We start from the raw sequence: 14,523 nt of genomic DNA, 5'->3' as shown, positions 1-14,523 counted from the left end.
TCCTGTTCGTTATACATTCTGTTACACCTTCCTGTTCATTATACATTCTGTTACACCTTCCTGTTCATTATACATTCTGTTACACCTTCCTGTTACACCTTCCTGTCCACCGGACTCACCCAGTAAGGCCACCGGACTCACCCAGTAAGGCCACCGGACTCACCCAGTACGGCCACTTGACTCACCCAGTACGGCCACCGGACTCACCCAGTACGGCCACCGGACTCTCCCAGTACGGCCACCGGACTCACCCAGTACGGCCACCGGACTCACCCAGTACGGCCACTGGAGGGGTTAGCCTGGAGGTGGTGACCTGGAGGTGGTGACCTGGAGGTGGTGACCTGAAGGTGGTGACCTGGAGGAGGTGACCTGGAGGTGGTGACCTGGAGGAGGTGACCTGGAGGTGGTGACCTAGAGGGGGTGACCTGGAGGGGGTGACCTGGAGGGGGTGACCTGGAGGTGGTGACCTGGATAGGTGACCTGGAGGTGGTGACCTGGAGGTGTTGACCTGGAGGTGTTGACCTGGAGGTGGTGACCTGGAGGGGTTAGCCTGGAGGTGGTGACCTGGAGGTGGTGACCTGGAGGTGGTGACCTGGAGGGGGTGACCTGGAGGGGGTGACCTGGAGGTGGTGACCTGGAGGGGTTGACCTAGAGGGGGTGACTTGGAAGCGGTGACCTGAACGATTTGTACTGGAGGTGGTGCCGTCGTACTGCGCAGGTGTGGCCGTGGAGGATCCAGAGAGCCCAGAGGAGGACGACACCCCGGGATGGACACCCTTGATAGGCATAACAAGACAACAGTGGCAGGAGGCCCAAGGCAAAGATACTGCCCAAGGCGATTAATATTCTACCAACAGAGAGGACGGAGACCAAACAGAATACCAACGGGCAGCTCCTGCTGTTCTGCAGGTGAAGACCGGCTGTGCTTGGCGATTGTGTCTGACATCACAAGATGAAAGACCGAAAGAAATAAGACATTGTCTGCTAGCTGATTGTACCACACAGTCGGAGATCCTCAGGGGTGGGAAACGTGCCTCGAGACTCCTGACCACCTCAGGTGGAAAAGACCCTAAGCCAGTCTGCACTAACTACAGCCAAGATCCTATGGCGCACTGTGATCCAAACCTTTGGCTGTCCCGTCCGTTTTGACTCAGATGATCAGGGCACCAATTTCGAGCTTTCACAGCTTATCAAGGAAATCTGTAAGCTGTATGGGATAGCCAAGAGCCACACCAGACCCTACCATCCAGCTGGCAATGGTTTGTGTGAGCGCTTTAACCTGTTGTGGATAGGGGGCAGTATTTTCACGGCCGGATAAACAACGTACCCGGTTTAATCTGGTTACTACTCTTGCCCAGAAACTAGAATATGCAAATAATTAGTAGATTTGGATAGAAAACACCAAGAGTTTCTAAAACTGTTTGAATGGTGTCTGTGAGTATAACAGAACTCATATGGCAGGCCAAAACATGAGAAGATTCCAGGCAGGAAGTGGCCTGTCTGACAATTTGTTGTCCTTCTATTGCATCTCTATCGAAATTACAGCATCTGTGCTGTTACGTGACATTTTCTAAGGCTTCCATTGGCTCTCTAAAGCCTTTAGAAAGCGGAATGACGCGTCTCCTGTCTCTGGGCAAAGTACAGCAGCAGAGTTTGTAAGTGGACTGCCTGGGGACAGTGAGACTGAGATGCGCGTTCACGAGACCTCACCATTTTTTTTCTTTCACTCTTTGAATGAATACAACGTTGCCCGGTTGGAATATTATTGCTATTATACGAGAAAAATAGCATAAAAATGTATTTTAAACAGCGTTTCACATGCTTCTAAGTACGGTAATGGAATATTTCGATTTTTTTTTTTTGTCACGAAATGCGATCGCGCGTTACACTTTGGATAGTGACCTGAATGCACGAACAAAATGGAGGTATTTGGATATAACTATGGATTATTTGGAACCAAAACAACATTTGTTATTGAAGTAGAAGTCCTGGGAGTGCATTCTGACGAAGAACAGCAAAGGTAATCCAATTTTTCTAATAGTAATTCTGAGTTTAGGCTGCCCCGACGTTGGCAGGTCTGAATAGCTAGCCTTGATGGCTGAGCTATGTACTCAGAATATTGCAAAATGTGCTTTCGCTGAAAAGCTATTTTAAAATCGGACATAGCGATTGCATAAAGGAGGTCTGTATCTATAATTCTTTAAATAATTGTTATGTATTTTGTCAACGTTTATCATGAGTAATTTAGTAAATTCACCGGAAGTTTTTGGTGGGTATGCTAGTTCTGAACATCACATGCTAATGTAAAAAGCTGGTTTTTGATATAAATATGAAATTGATTGAACAAAACATGCATGTATTGTATAACATAATGTCCTAGGAGTGTCATCTGATGAAGATCATCAAAGGTTAGTGCTGCATTTAGCTGTGGTTTGGGTTTTTGTGACATATATGCTTGCTTTGAAAATGTCTGTGTGACTATTTTTGGCTGGGTACTCTCCTGACATAATCTAATGTTTTGCTTTCGCTGTAAAGCCTTTTTGAAATCAGACAATGTGGTTAGATTAACGAGAGTCTTGTCTTTAAAATGGTGTAAAATAGTTGATTGTTTTAGAAAATTGAATTGTGGTATTTTAGTTGGTTTTGTATTTCGGCCATGCGATTCCATTGGTTGTTGGCTAGGGGTTCCGCTGGCGGAACATCTAGATGCAAGAGGTTAACAGAACCCTTCTGAATCTTCTAGGGACAATGGAAACAGATAAGAAGTTCCACTGGCCACAGTACATGGGAGAGCTGGTCCAGGTCTATAACTGTATTATCCATTCCTTCACAGGTGTCCCCCCCCCCCCCATTACCCTTATGTTTGCCAGACATGCATGGACCTGGTGATGGGAACGTGATGGGAATGGCACCTCCTGCTCCAAACACAACAGAGAATTGAATGGAACAACACCACCGTAAATTAACCTATGCTTATCAAAAAGCAGTGAAGCAGAAATGAGAGGCCTCTCAGAAGACACAAGTGGATCTTCTACTAAGAGGGAAATGGCTTCTGAGGCGACAGGGGGTGAGGGGTCGAGGTAAACTGCCGAACAACTGGTATATGTCATCGTAAAACTGTCTAACCTAGACATCCCAGTGTATGTGCTGAAGTTAAATAACACTGGTAGGGAACGGGTAGTACAGTACATTGGAACTACATTAAGCCCTGTTGAAACCTCTCTACCAAGTCCTGTAGAGCAGGTACAGAGCAGGTCCCAACCCCTTGGGTTGTCTTTTACCCTATCCTTAATGTCAAAGCCAAAAGAGATAATTAAGTTAAGGCGCATGGTCCAGAAGTGCGGGCACCTCTCGTCGCATATCCTCTATCGTGCAATCAGGATGCATCAGCATTATCACAATTATATCTCAGAGATCTACGGAAGGTTCCTTGGACTTCATGGTATAGTTTCTGCTCTGACAACTGCGGAACCATATATAGACAGGTGTGTTTATTTCTAAATCATGTCCAAACGATTAAATTGGCCACAGGTGGACTCTAATCAAGTTGAAGTGACATCTCAAGGATGATCAAAGGAAATTGGATGCACATGAGCTCAATTTGGAGTTTCTATCATGACTCAGGATATGACCAAGATGCAGACACAGGAGGTGGATGGTTCAGTTCTCAGATCATTTATTATAACACAGGGGTGCAGGCAAAAGGCAGGTCGAGGACAGGCAGAGGTTCGTAACCAGGTCAGAGTCCGACAGGTGGAGACGGGTATGAGTAATGGAAGATGGGAAACTCCCTGTACGGCTCACAAGCGTACTCGTACCTACATGGTGAGATTGGTATTTTAATACACAGGTAGATATGTCATGTCCTGATGTTCCACAATACAGACAGCTCTTGGTGCTCAGTCTGTGTAAGCGTTCAGCAGGAGACAATCTGGCACTGCCCAGTTGCATGGGCTCAGGAGGAAGCGAGTCGACAGCCCTCTGTGATTCCCGAGGGAACTCGGGTGACATTGGTTTCTCCCGGGGACTTCTGGGATTCCTCGGAGGAGAGGTGGGCGCCATGGCCGAGCGAGTGTGACCAGGAGCAGACCTCCTCTTCTTCCCACGTTCCCGTAGCAGCCCATCGATCCATATGGTCAAGGCTATGAGATAGTTGAGATCCATCGGAAGCTCCAAGGGCTGTGAGCTCGTCTTTGACTACCTCCGATCATCGATGCAGGAACGTGTCGAACAGAGCTTCTGGCTTCCAGGCACTCTCGGCGGCCAAAGTGCGAAAATCTACCTCATAGTCTGCCACAATACGGGAGTCTTGATGCAGTTGCAGTAGCTTACGAGCAGCCTCCCGGACAACGGAGAATCAAACAGCTTTCTAACCTCCACCACAAACTCCTCCACGCTGAGGCAAACGGTCGATTGCTGCTCCCACACCACCGTAGCCCAGGCGAGAGCCCTCCCAGACATCAGCGTTATCAGGTACACTATCCTCGAGCAATCCGAGGGAAATGAAGAGGGCTGCAGCTCACAGATGAGGGAGCACTGAGAGAGAAACGCCCGGCAGGATCCTGGATCTCCAGCGTAGCACTCCGGAGGTAAGAGGGGTTCTGGGAAGCAGGGGTAGACCGGGGAGAAGCGCCGCTGGTAGCTGGGTAACTGACAGTCTGGGGGTTTACTGTTGTGGCTTGCTGCTTAGTAGATAACCTGTGGAATTTCTCCAGCAACGCGGTGAAAGTGTTGTCATGGCATTCCGCCAAGGTCTGGAGTCTTTCCATAAGATCTTGAAGTACTTCCTCGTGTCTACCAATGGCGACTCCTCGGATGGAGACAGTGTTTCCGGAGCTGGTCCGAGTCTGCTGGGGCAGTCATGGCCAGTTCTGACGCCTCAGGATGTGACCCAAGATGTAGACACAACAGGCAGATGGATCAGTTCTCAGATCATTTATTATAACACAGGGCGGGGGGAGGCAAAGGGCAGGTCGAGGACAGGCAGAAGTTCATAAACCAGGTCAGAATCAGGCAGGTACAGAACGGCAGGCAGGCTCAGGTCCAGGGCAGGCAGAAGTTCATAAACCAGGTCAGAATCAGGCAGGTACAGAACGGCAGGCAGGCTCAGGTCCAGGGCAGGCAGAAGTTCATAAACCAGGTCAGAATCAGGCAGGTACAGAACGGCAGGCAGGCTCAGGTCCAGGGCAGGCAGAAGTTCATAAACCAGGTCAGAATCAGGCAGGTACAGAACGGCAGGCAGGCTCAGGGTCAGGGCAGGCAGAAGTTCATAAACCAGGTCAGAATCAGGCAGGTACAGAACGGCAGGCAGGCTCAGGTCCAGGGCAGGCAGAAGTTCATAAACCAGGTCAGAATCAGGCAGGTACAGAACGGCAGGCAGGCTCAGGTCCAGGGCAGGCAGAAGTTCATAAACCAGGTCAGAATCAGGCAGGTACAGAACGGCAGGCAGGCTCAGGTCCAGGGCAGGCAGAAGTTCATAAACCAGGTCAGAATCAGGCAGGTACAGAACGGCAGGCAGGCTCAGGGTCAGGGCAGGCAGAAGTTCATAAACCAGGTCAGAATCAGGCAGGTACAGAACGGCAGGCAGGCTCAGGGTCAGGGCAGGCAGAAGTTCATAAACCAGGTCAGAATCAGGCAGGTACAGAACGGCAGGCAGGCTCAGGTCCAGGGCAGGCAGAAGTTCATAAACCAGGTCAGAATCAGGCAGGTACAGAACGGCAGGCAGGCTCAGGGTCAGGGCAGGCAGAAGTTCATAAACCAGGTCAGAATCAGGCAGGTACAGAACGGCAGGCAGGCTCAGGTCCAGGGCAGGCAGAAGTTCATAAACCAGGTCAGAATCAGGCAGGCACAGAACGGGAGGCAGGCTCAGGTCCAGGGCAGGCAGAAGTTCATAAACCAGGTCAGAATCAGGCAGGTACAGAACGGCAGGCAGGCTCAGGGTCAGGGCAGGCAGAAGTTCATAAACCAGGTCAGAATCAGGCAGGTACAGAACGGCAGGCAGGCTCAGGTCCAGGGCAGGCAGAAGTTCATAAACCAGGTCAGAATCAGGCAGGTACAGAACAGCAGGCAGGCTCAGGGTCAGGGCAGGCAGAAGTTCATAAACCAGGTCAGAATCAGGCAGGTACAGAACGGCAGGCAGGCTCAGGTCCAGGGCAGGCAGAAGTTCATAAACCAGGTCAGAATCAGGCAGGTACAGAACGGCAGGCAGGCTCAGGGTCAGGGCAGGCAGAAGTTCATAAACCAGGTCAGAATCAGGCAGGTACAGAACGGCAGGCAGGCTCAGGGTCAGGGCAGGCAGAAGTTCATAAACCAGGTCAGAATCAGGCAGGTACAGAACGGCAGGCAGGCTCAGGTCCAGGGCAGGCAGAAGTTCATAAACCAGGTCAGAATCAGGCAGGTACAGAACGGCAGGCAGGCTCAGGGTCAGGGCAGGCAGAAGTTCATAAACCAGGTCAGAATCAGGCAGGTACAGAACGGCAGGCAGGCTCAGGTCCAGGGCAGGCAGAAGTTCATAAACCAGGTCAGAATCAGGCAGGCACAGAACGGGAGGCAGGCTCAGGTCCAGGGCAGGCAGAAGTTCATAAACCAGGTCAGAATCAGGCAGGTACAGAACGGCAGGCAGGCTCAGGGTCAGGGCAGGCAGAAGTTCATAAACCAGGTCAGAATCAGGCAGGTACAGAACGGCAGGCAGGCTCAGGTCCAGGGCAGGCAGAAGTTCATAAACCAGGTCAGAATCAGGCAGGTACAGAACAGCAGGCAGGCTCAGGGTCAGGGCAGGCAGAAGTTCATAAACCAGGTCAGAATCAGGCAGGTACAGAACGGCAGGCAGGCTCAGGTCCAGGGCAGGCAGAAGTTCATAAACCAGGTCAGAATCAGGCAGGTACAGAACGGCAGGCAGGCTCAGGTCCAGGGCAGGCAGAAGTTCATAAACCAGGTCAGAATCAGGCAGGTACAGAACGGCAGGCAGGCTCAGGTCCAGGGCAGGCAGAAGTTCATAAACCAGGTCAGAATCAGGCAGGTACAGAACGGCAGGCAGGCTCAGGGTCCAGGGCAGGCAGAAGTTCATAAACCAGGTCAGAATCAGGCAGGTACAGAACGGCAGGCAGGCTCAGGTCCAGGGCAGGCAGAAGTTCATAAACCAGGTCAGAATCAGGCAGGTACAGAACGGCAGGCAGGCTCACGTCCAGGGCAGGCAGAAGTTCATAAACCAGGTCAGAATCAGGCAGGTACAGAACGGCAGGCAGGCTCAGGTCCAGGGCAGGCAGAAGTTCATAAACCAGGTCAGAATCAGGCAGGTACAGAACGGCAGGCAGGCTCAGGTCCAGGGCAGGCAGAAAAGTCAGAACGGGAAAGGCTAGAAACAAAAACTACAAGACAAACTAGCAACAGACTAACAGAAAACGCAGGTTTAGTCCATTTTTAATTCAGGCTCTAACACAACAAAATGTGGAAGAAGTCAAGGAGTATGACTAGTTTCTGAAGGCACTGTAGATATATTTAGCTTACTTTGTTGATGTGCAGTGCTATATCTTACCCAAATGTATCTTGAGAGTTTCCTGTGAATCGCTGTTTGCTGCGAATCACCGTTTGCTGTGAATCGCCGTTTGCTGTGTTTAATCACTGTATGCTCTCATCTAGGCTGGGATAGCTGCCTACTCTTGACTGAACTACTTTCACCTGGAGCCTAATCATTGTAATAAAGTGTTTCCAATGACATTATCGGTGTGTATTGTGTGATTTTAACAAATTATGAGTAGGCATTGCCTACTAAATGCATACTAATTGACTGCTAATTGTCAAATAATTGCCAACTAATTGCCTACTAATTGGAAACACTTAACTTCATCCACCTTTTTTACTACAAAACATAGAAATGTGCTATTTTAACAGTATGTTGATGTTGGGGTGTTGCTGGAGATGTTGAATATGAAGTAAAAAAAAATCAATATTTATTTTTAAGAACCTGAGGGATTTTACACATATTACACTAGGCCTCTCTAATCCCTTTCAGCCTGACTACACTAGGCCTCCCTAACCCCTTTCAGCCTGACTACACTAGGCCTCTCTAATCCCTTTCAGCCTGACTACACTAGACCTCCCTATCCCCTTTCAGCCTGACTACACTAGGCCTCCTAACCCCTTTCAGCCTGACTACACTAGACCTCCCTAATACCTTTCAGCCTGACTACACTAGGCCTCTCTAATCCCTTTCAGCCTGACTACACTAGGCCTCCCTAACCCCTTTCAGCCTGACTACACTAGACCTCCCTATCCCCTTTCAGCCTGACTACACTAGGCCTCCCTAACCCCTTTCAGCCTGACTACACTAGACCTCCCTAATACCTTTCAGCCTGACTACACTAGGCCTCTCTAATCCCTTTCAGCCTGACTACACTAGACCTCCCTAACCCCTTTCAGCCTGACTACACTAGACCTCCCTATCCCCTTTCAGCCTGACTACACTAGGCCTCTCTAACCCCTTTCAGCCTGACTACACTAGACCTCTCTAATCCCTTTCAGCCTGACTACACTAGACCTCCCTATCCCCTTTCAGCCTGACTACACTAGACCTCCCTATCCCCTTTCAGCCTGACTACACTAGACCTCCCTAACACAAGAGCTGGGACTTACTGTAAATGAGTCTAACTGTAGATATAATTGCTGTAAATGACTGTAATTCATGATATCTAATGTCTTCGAAACAAAACGTCCACTGGCACTTTTAATATGGTTTGTAATGGAACATTTAACATTTGTGTGATAAAACAGATATTTAATCAAGTGCTACAGAGATCCCGCTCATATTAAATACAAAATCACTATATGTTGTGGTCTTACTGGATAATTAATATAAGTTTTAAAGGTGATTAGTGTTGATATCTCAACTGGCACCTTCCTGTGCGTTATACCTTCTGTTACACCATGCTGTTCATTATACATTCTGTTACACCTTCCTGTTCGTTATACATTCTGTTACACCTTCCTGTTCATTATGCATTCTGTTACACCTTCCTGTTCGTTATACATTCTGTTACACCTTCCTGTTCATTATACATTCTGTTACACCTTCCTGTTCATTATACATTCTGTTACACCTTCCTGTTCGTTATACATTCTGTTACACCTTCCTGTTCATTAAACATTCTGTTACACCATGCTGTTCATTATACATTCTGTTACACCTTCCTGTTCATTATACATTCTGTTACACCTTCCTGTTCGTTATACATTCTGTTACACCTTCCTGTTCATTATACATTCTGTTACACCTTCCTGTTCGTTATACATTCTGTTACACCTTCCTGTTCATTATACATTCTGTTACACCTTCCTGTTCGTTATACATTCTGTTACACCTTCCTGTTCGTTATACATTCTGTTACACCATGCTGTTCATTATACATTCTGTTACACCTTCCTGTTCATTATACATTCTGTTACACCTTCCTGTTCATTATACATTCTGTTACACCTTCCTGTTCGTTATACATTCTGTTACACCTTCCTGTTCGTTATACATTCTGTTACACCTGTTACACCACCTTTTTTACTACAAAACATAGAAATGTGCTATTATAACAGTATGTTGATGTTGGGGTGTTGCTGGAGATGTTGAATATGAAGTAAAAAAAAATCAATATTTATTTTTAAGAACCTGAGGGATTTTACACATATTACACTAGGCCTCTCTAATCCCTTTCAGCCTGACTACACTAGGCCTCCCTAACCCCTTTCAGCCTGACTACACTAGACCTCTCTAATCCCTTTCAGCCTGACTACACTAGGCCTCTCTAATCCCTTTCAGCCTGACTACACTAGGCCTCCCTAACCCCTTTCAGCCTGACTACACTAGACCTCTCTAATCCCTTTCAGCCTGACTACACTAGGCCTCTCTAATCCCTTTCAGCCTGACTACACTAGGCCTCCCTAACCCCTTTCAGCCTGACTACACTAGGCCTCCCTAACCCCTTTCAGCCTGACTACACTAGGCCTCTCTAATCACTTTCAGCCTGACTACACTAGGCCTCCCTATCCCCTTTCAGCCTGACTACACTAGGCCTCCCTAACCCCTTTCAGCCTGACTACACTAGGCCTCTCTAATCCCTTTCAGCCTGACTACACTAGACCTCCCTATCCCCTTTCAGCCTGACTACACTAGACCTCCCTAATCCCTTTCAGCCTGACTACACTAGACCTCCCTATCCCCTTTCAGCCTGACTACACTAGACCTCCCTAACACAAGAGCTGGGATTTACTGTAAATGAGTCTAACTGTAGATATAATTGCTGTAAATGACTGTAATTCATGATATCTAATGTCTTCGAAACAAAACGTCCACTGGCACTTTTAATATGGTTTGTAATGGAACATTTAACATTTGTGTGATAAAACAGATATTTAATCAAGTGCTACAGAGATCCCGCTCATATTAAATACAAAATCACTATATGTTGTGGTCTTACTGGATAATTAATATAAGTTTTAAAGGTGATTAGTGTTGATATCTCAACTGGCACCTTCCTGTGCGTTATACCTTCTGTTACACCATGCTGTTCATTATACATTCTGTTACACCTTCCTGTTCGTTATACATTCTGTTACACCTTCCTGTTCATTATACATTCTGTTACACCTTCCTGTTCATTAAACATTCTGTTACACCTTCCTGTTCATTAAACATTCTGTTACACCATGCTGTTCATTATACATTCTGTTACACCTTCCTGTGCGTTATACCTTCTGTTACGCCATGCTGTTCATTATACATTCTGTTACACCTTCCTGTGCGTTATACCTTCTGTTACACCATGCTGTTCATTATACATTCTGTTACACCTTCCTGTTCGTTATACATTCTGTTACACCTTCCTGTTCATTATACATTCTGTTACACCGTGCTGTTCGTTATACATTCTGTTACACCTTCCTGTTCGTTATACATTCTGTTACACCTTCCTGTTCATTATACATTCTGTTACACCTTCCTGTTCATTAAACATTCTGTTACACCTTCCTGTTCATTATACATTCTGTTACACCTTCCTGTTCATTATACATTCTGTTACACCTTCCTGTTCATTAAACATTCTGTTACACCTTCCTGTTCATTATGCATTCTGTTACACCTTCCTGTTCATTATACATTCTGTTACACCTTCCTGTTCGTTATACATTCTGTTACACCTGTTACACCACCTTTTTTACTACAAAACATAGAAATGTGCTATTATAACAGTATGTTGATGTTGGGGTGTTGCTGGAGATGTTGAATATGAAGTAAAAAAAAATCAATATTTATTTTTAAGAACCTGAGGGATTTTACACATATTACACTAGGCCTCCCTAACCCCTTTCAGCCTGACTACACTAGGCCTCCCTAACCCCTTTCAGCCTGACTACACTAGGCCTCTCTAATCCCTTTCAGCCTGACTACACTAGGCCTCTCTAACCCCTTTCAGCCTGACTACACTAGGCCTCTCTAACCCCTTTCAGCCTGACTACACTAGGCCTCTCTAATCCCTTTCAGCCTGACTACACTAGACCTCCCTATCCCCTTTCAGCCTGACTACACTAGACCTCCCTAACCCCTTTCAGCCTGACTACACTAGGCCTCTCTAATCCCTTTCAGCCTGACTACACTAGGCCTCCCTAACCCCTTTCAGCCTGACTACACTAGGCCTCCCTAACCCCTTTCAGCCTGACTACACTAGGCCTCCCTAACCCCTTTCAGCCTGACTACACTAGGCCTCTCTAATCCCTTTCAGCCTGACTACACTAGACCTCCCTATCCCCTTTCAGCCTGACTACACTAGACCTCCCTAACCCCTTTCAGCCTGACTACACTAGACCTCCCTATCCCCTTTCAGCCTGACTACACTAGACCTCCCTAACACAAGAGCTGGGATTTACTGTAAATGAGTCTAACTGTAGATATAATTGCTGTAAATGACTGTAATTCATGATATCTAATGTCTTCGAAACAAAACGTCCACTGGCACTTTTAATATGGTTTGTAATGGAACATTTAACATTTGTGTGATAAAACAGATATTTAATCAAGTGCTACAGAGATCCCGCTCATATTAAATACAAAATCACTATATGTTGTGGTCTTACTGGATAATTAATATAAGTTTTAAAGGTGATTAGTGTTGATATCTCAACTGGCACCTTCCTGTGCGTTATACCTTCTGTTACACCATGCTGTTCATTATACATTCTGTTACACCTTCCTGTTCGTTATACATTCTGTTACACCTTCCTGTTCATTATACATTCTGTTACACCTTCCTGTTCATTAAACATTCTGTTACACCTTCCTGTTCATTAAACATTCTGTTACACCATGCTGTTCATTATACATTCTGTTACACCTTCCTGTGCGTTATACCTTCTGTTACGCCATGCTGTTCATTATACATTCTGTTACACCTTCCTGTGCGTTATACCTTCTGTTACACCATGCTGTTCATTATACATTCTGTTACACCTTCCTGTTCGTTATACATTCTGTTACACCTTCCTGTTCATTATACATTCTGTTACACCGTGCTGTTCGTTATACATTCTGTTACACCTTCCTGTTCGTTATACATTCTGTTACACCTTCCTGTTCATTATACATTCTGTTACACCGTGCTGTTCGTTATACATTCTGTTACACCTTCCTGTTCGTTATACATTCTGTTACACCTTCCTGTTCATTATACATTCTGTTACACCTTCCTGTTCGTTATACATTCTGTTACACCTGTTACACCACCTTTTTTACTACAAAACATAGAAATGTGCTATTATAACAGTATGTTGATGTTGGGGTGTTGCTGGAGATGTTGAATATGAAGTAAAAAAAAATCAATATTTATTTTTAAGAACCTGAGGGATTTTACACATATTACACTAGGCCTCCCTAACCCCTTTCAGCCTGACTACACTAGGCCTCCCTAACCCCTTTCAGCCTGACTACACTAGGCCTCTCTAATCCCTTTCAGCCTGACTACACTAGGCCTCTCTAACCCCTTTCAGCCTGACTACACTAGGCCTCTCTAACCCCTTTCAGCCTGACTACACTAGGCCTCTCTAATCCCTTTCAGCCTGACTACACTAGACCTCCCTATCCCCTTTCAGCCTGACTACACTAGACCTCCCTAACCCCTTTCAGCCTGACTACACTAGGCCTCTCTAATCCCTTTCAGCCTGACTACACTAGGCCTCCCTAACCCCTTTCAGCCTGACTACACTAGGCCTCCCTAACCCCTTTCAGCCTGACTACACTAGGCCTCCCTAACCCCTTTCAGCCTGACTACACTAGGCCTCTCTAATCCCTTTCAGCCTGACTACACTAGACCTCCCTATCCCCTTTCAGCCTGACTACACTAGACCTCCCTAACCCCTTTCAGCCTGACTACACTAGACCTCCCTATCCCCTTTCAGCCTGACTACACTAGACCTCCCTAACACAAGAGCTGGGACTTACTGTAAATGAGTCTAACTGTAGATATAATTGCTGTAAATGACTGTAATTCATGATATCTAATGTCTTCGAAACAAAACGTCCACTGGCACTTTTAATATGGTTTGTAATGGAACATTTAACATTTGTGTGATAAAACTGATATTTAATCAAGTGCTACAGAGATCCCGCTCATATTAAATACAAAATCACTATATGTTGTGGTCTTACTGGATAATTAATATAAGTTTTAAAGGTGATTAGTGTTGATATCTCAACTGGCACCTTCCTGTGCGTTATACCTTCTGTTACACCATGCTGTTCATTATACATTCTGTTACACCTTCCTGTTCGTTATACATTCTGTTACACCTTCCTGTTCATTATACATTCTGTTACACCTTCCTGTTCGTTATACATTCTGTTACACCTTCCTGTTCATTATACATTCTGTTACACCTTCCTGTTCATTAAACATTCTGTTACACCATGCTGTTCATTATACATTCTGTTACACCATGCTGTTCATTATACATTCTGTTACACCTTCCTGTTCATTATACATTCTGTTACACCTTCCTGTTCGTTATACATTCTGTTACACCATGCTGTTCATTATACATTCTGTTACACCTTCCTGTTCATTATACATTCTGTTACACCTTCCTGTTCATTATACATTCTGTTACACCTTCCTGTTCGTTATACATTCTGTTACACCTTCCTGTTCGTTATACATTCTGTTACACCTGTTACACCACCTTTTTTACTACAAAACATAGAAATGTGCTATTATAACAGTATGTTGATGTTGGGGTGTTGCTGGAGATGTTGAATATGAAGTAAAAAAAAATCAATATTTATTTTTAAGAACCTGAGGGATTTTACACATATTACACTAGGCCTCTCTAATCCCTTTCAGCCTGACTACACTAGGCCTCCCTAACCCCTTTCAGCCTGACTACACTAGGCCTCTCTAATCCCTTTCAGCCTGACTACACTAGACCTCCCTAACCCCTTTCAGCCTGACTACACTAGGCCTCCCTAACCCCTTTCAGCCTGACTACACT

This window comes from Salmo salar, chromosome 20, assembly GCF_965601325.2.
Source record: "Salmo salar chromosome 20, fSalSal1, whole genome shotgun sequence".
Taxonomy (NCBI): Eukaryota; Metazoa; Chordata; class Actinopteri; order Salmoniformes; family Salmonidae; genus Salmo; species Salmo salar.
This window is presented reverse-complemented; position numbering follows the sequence as displayed.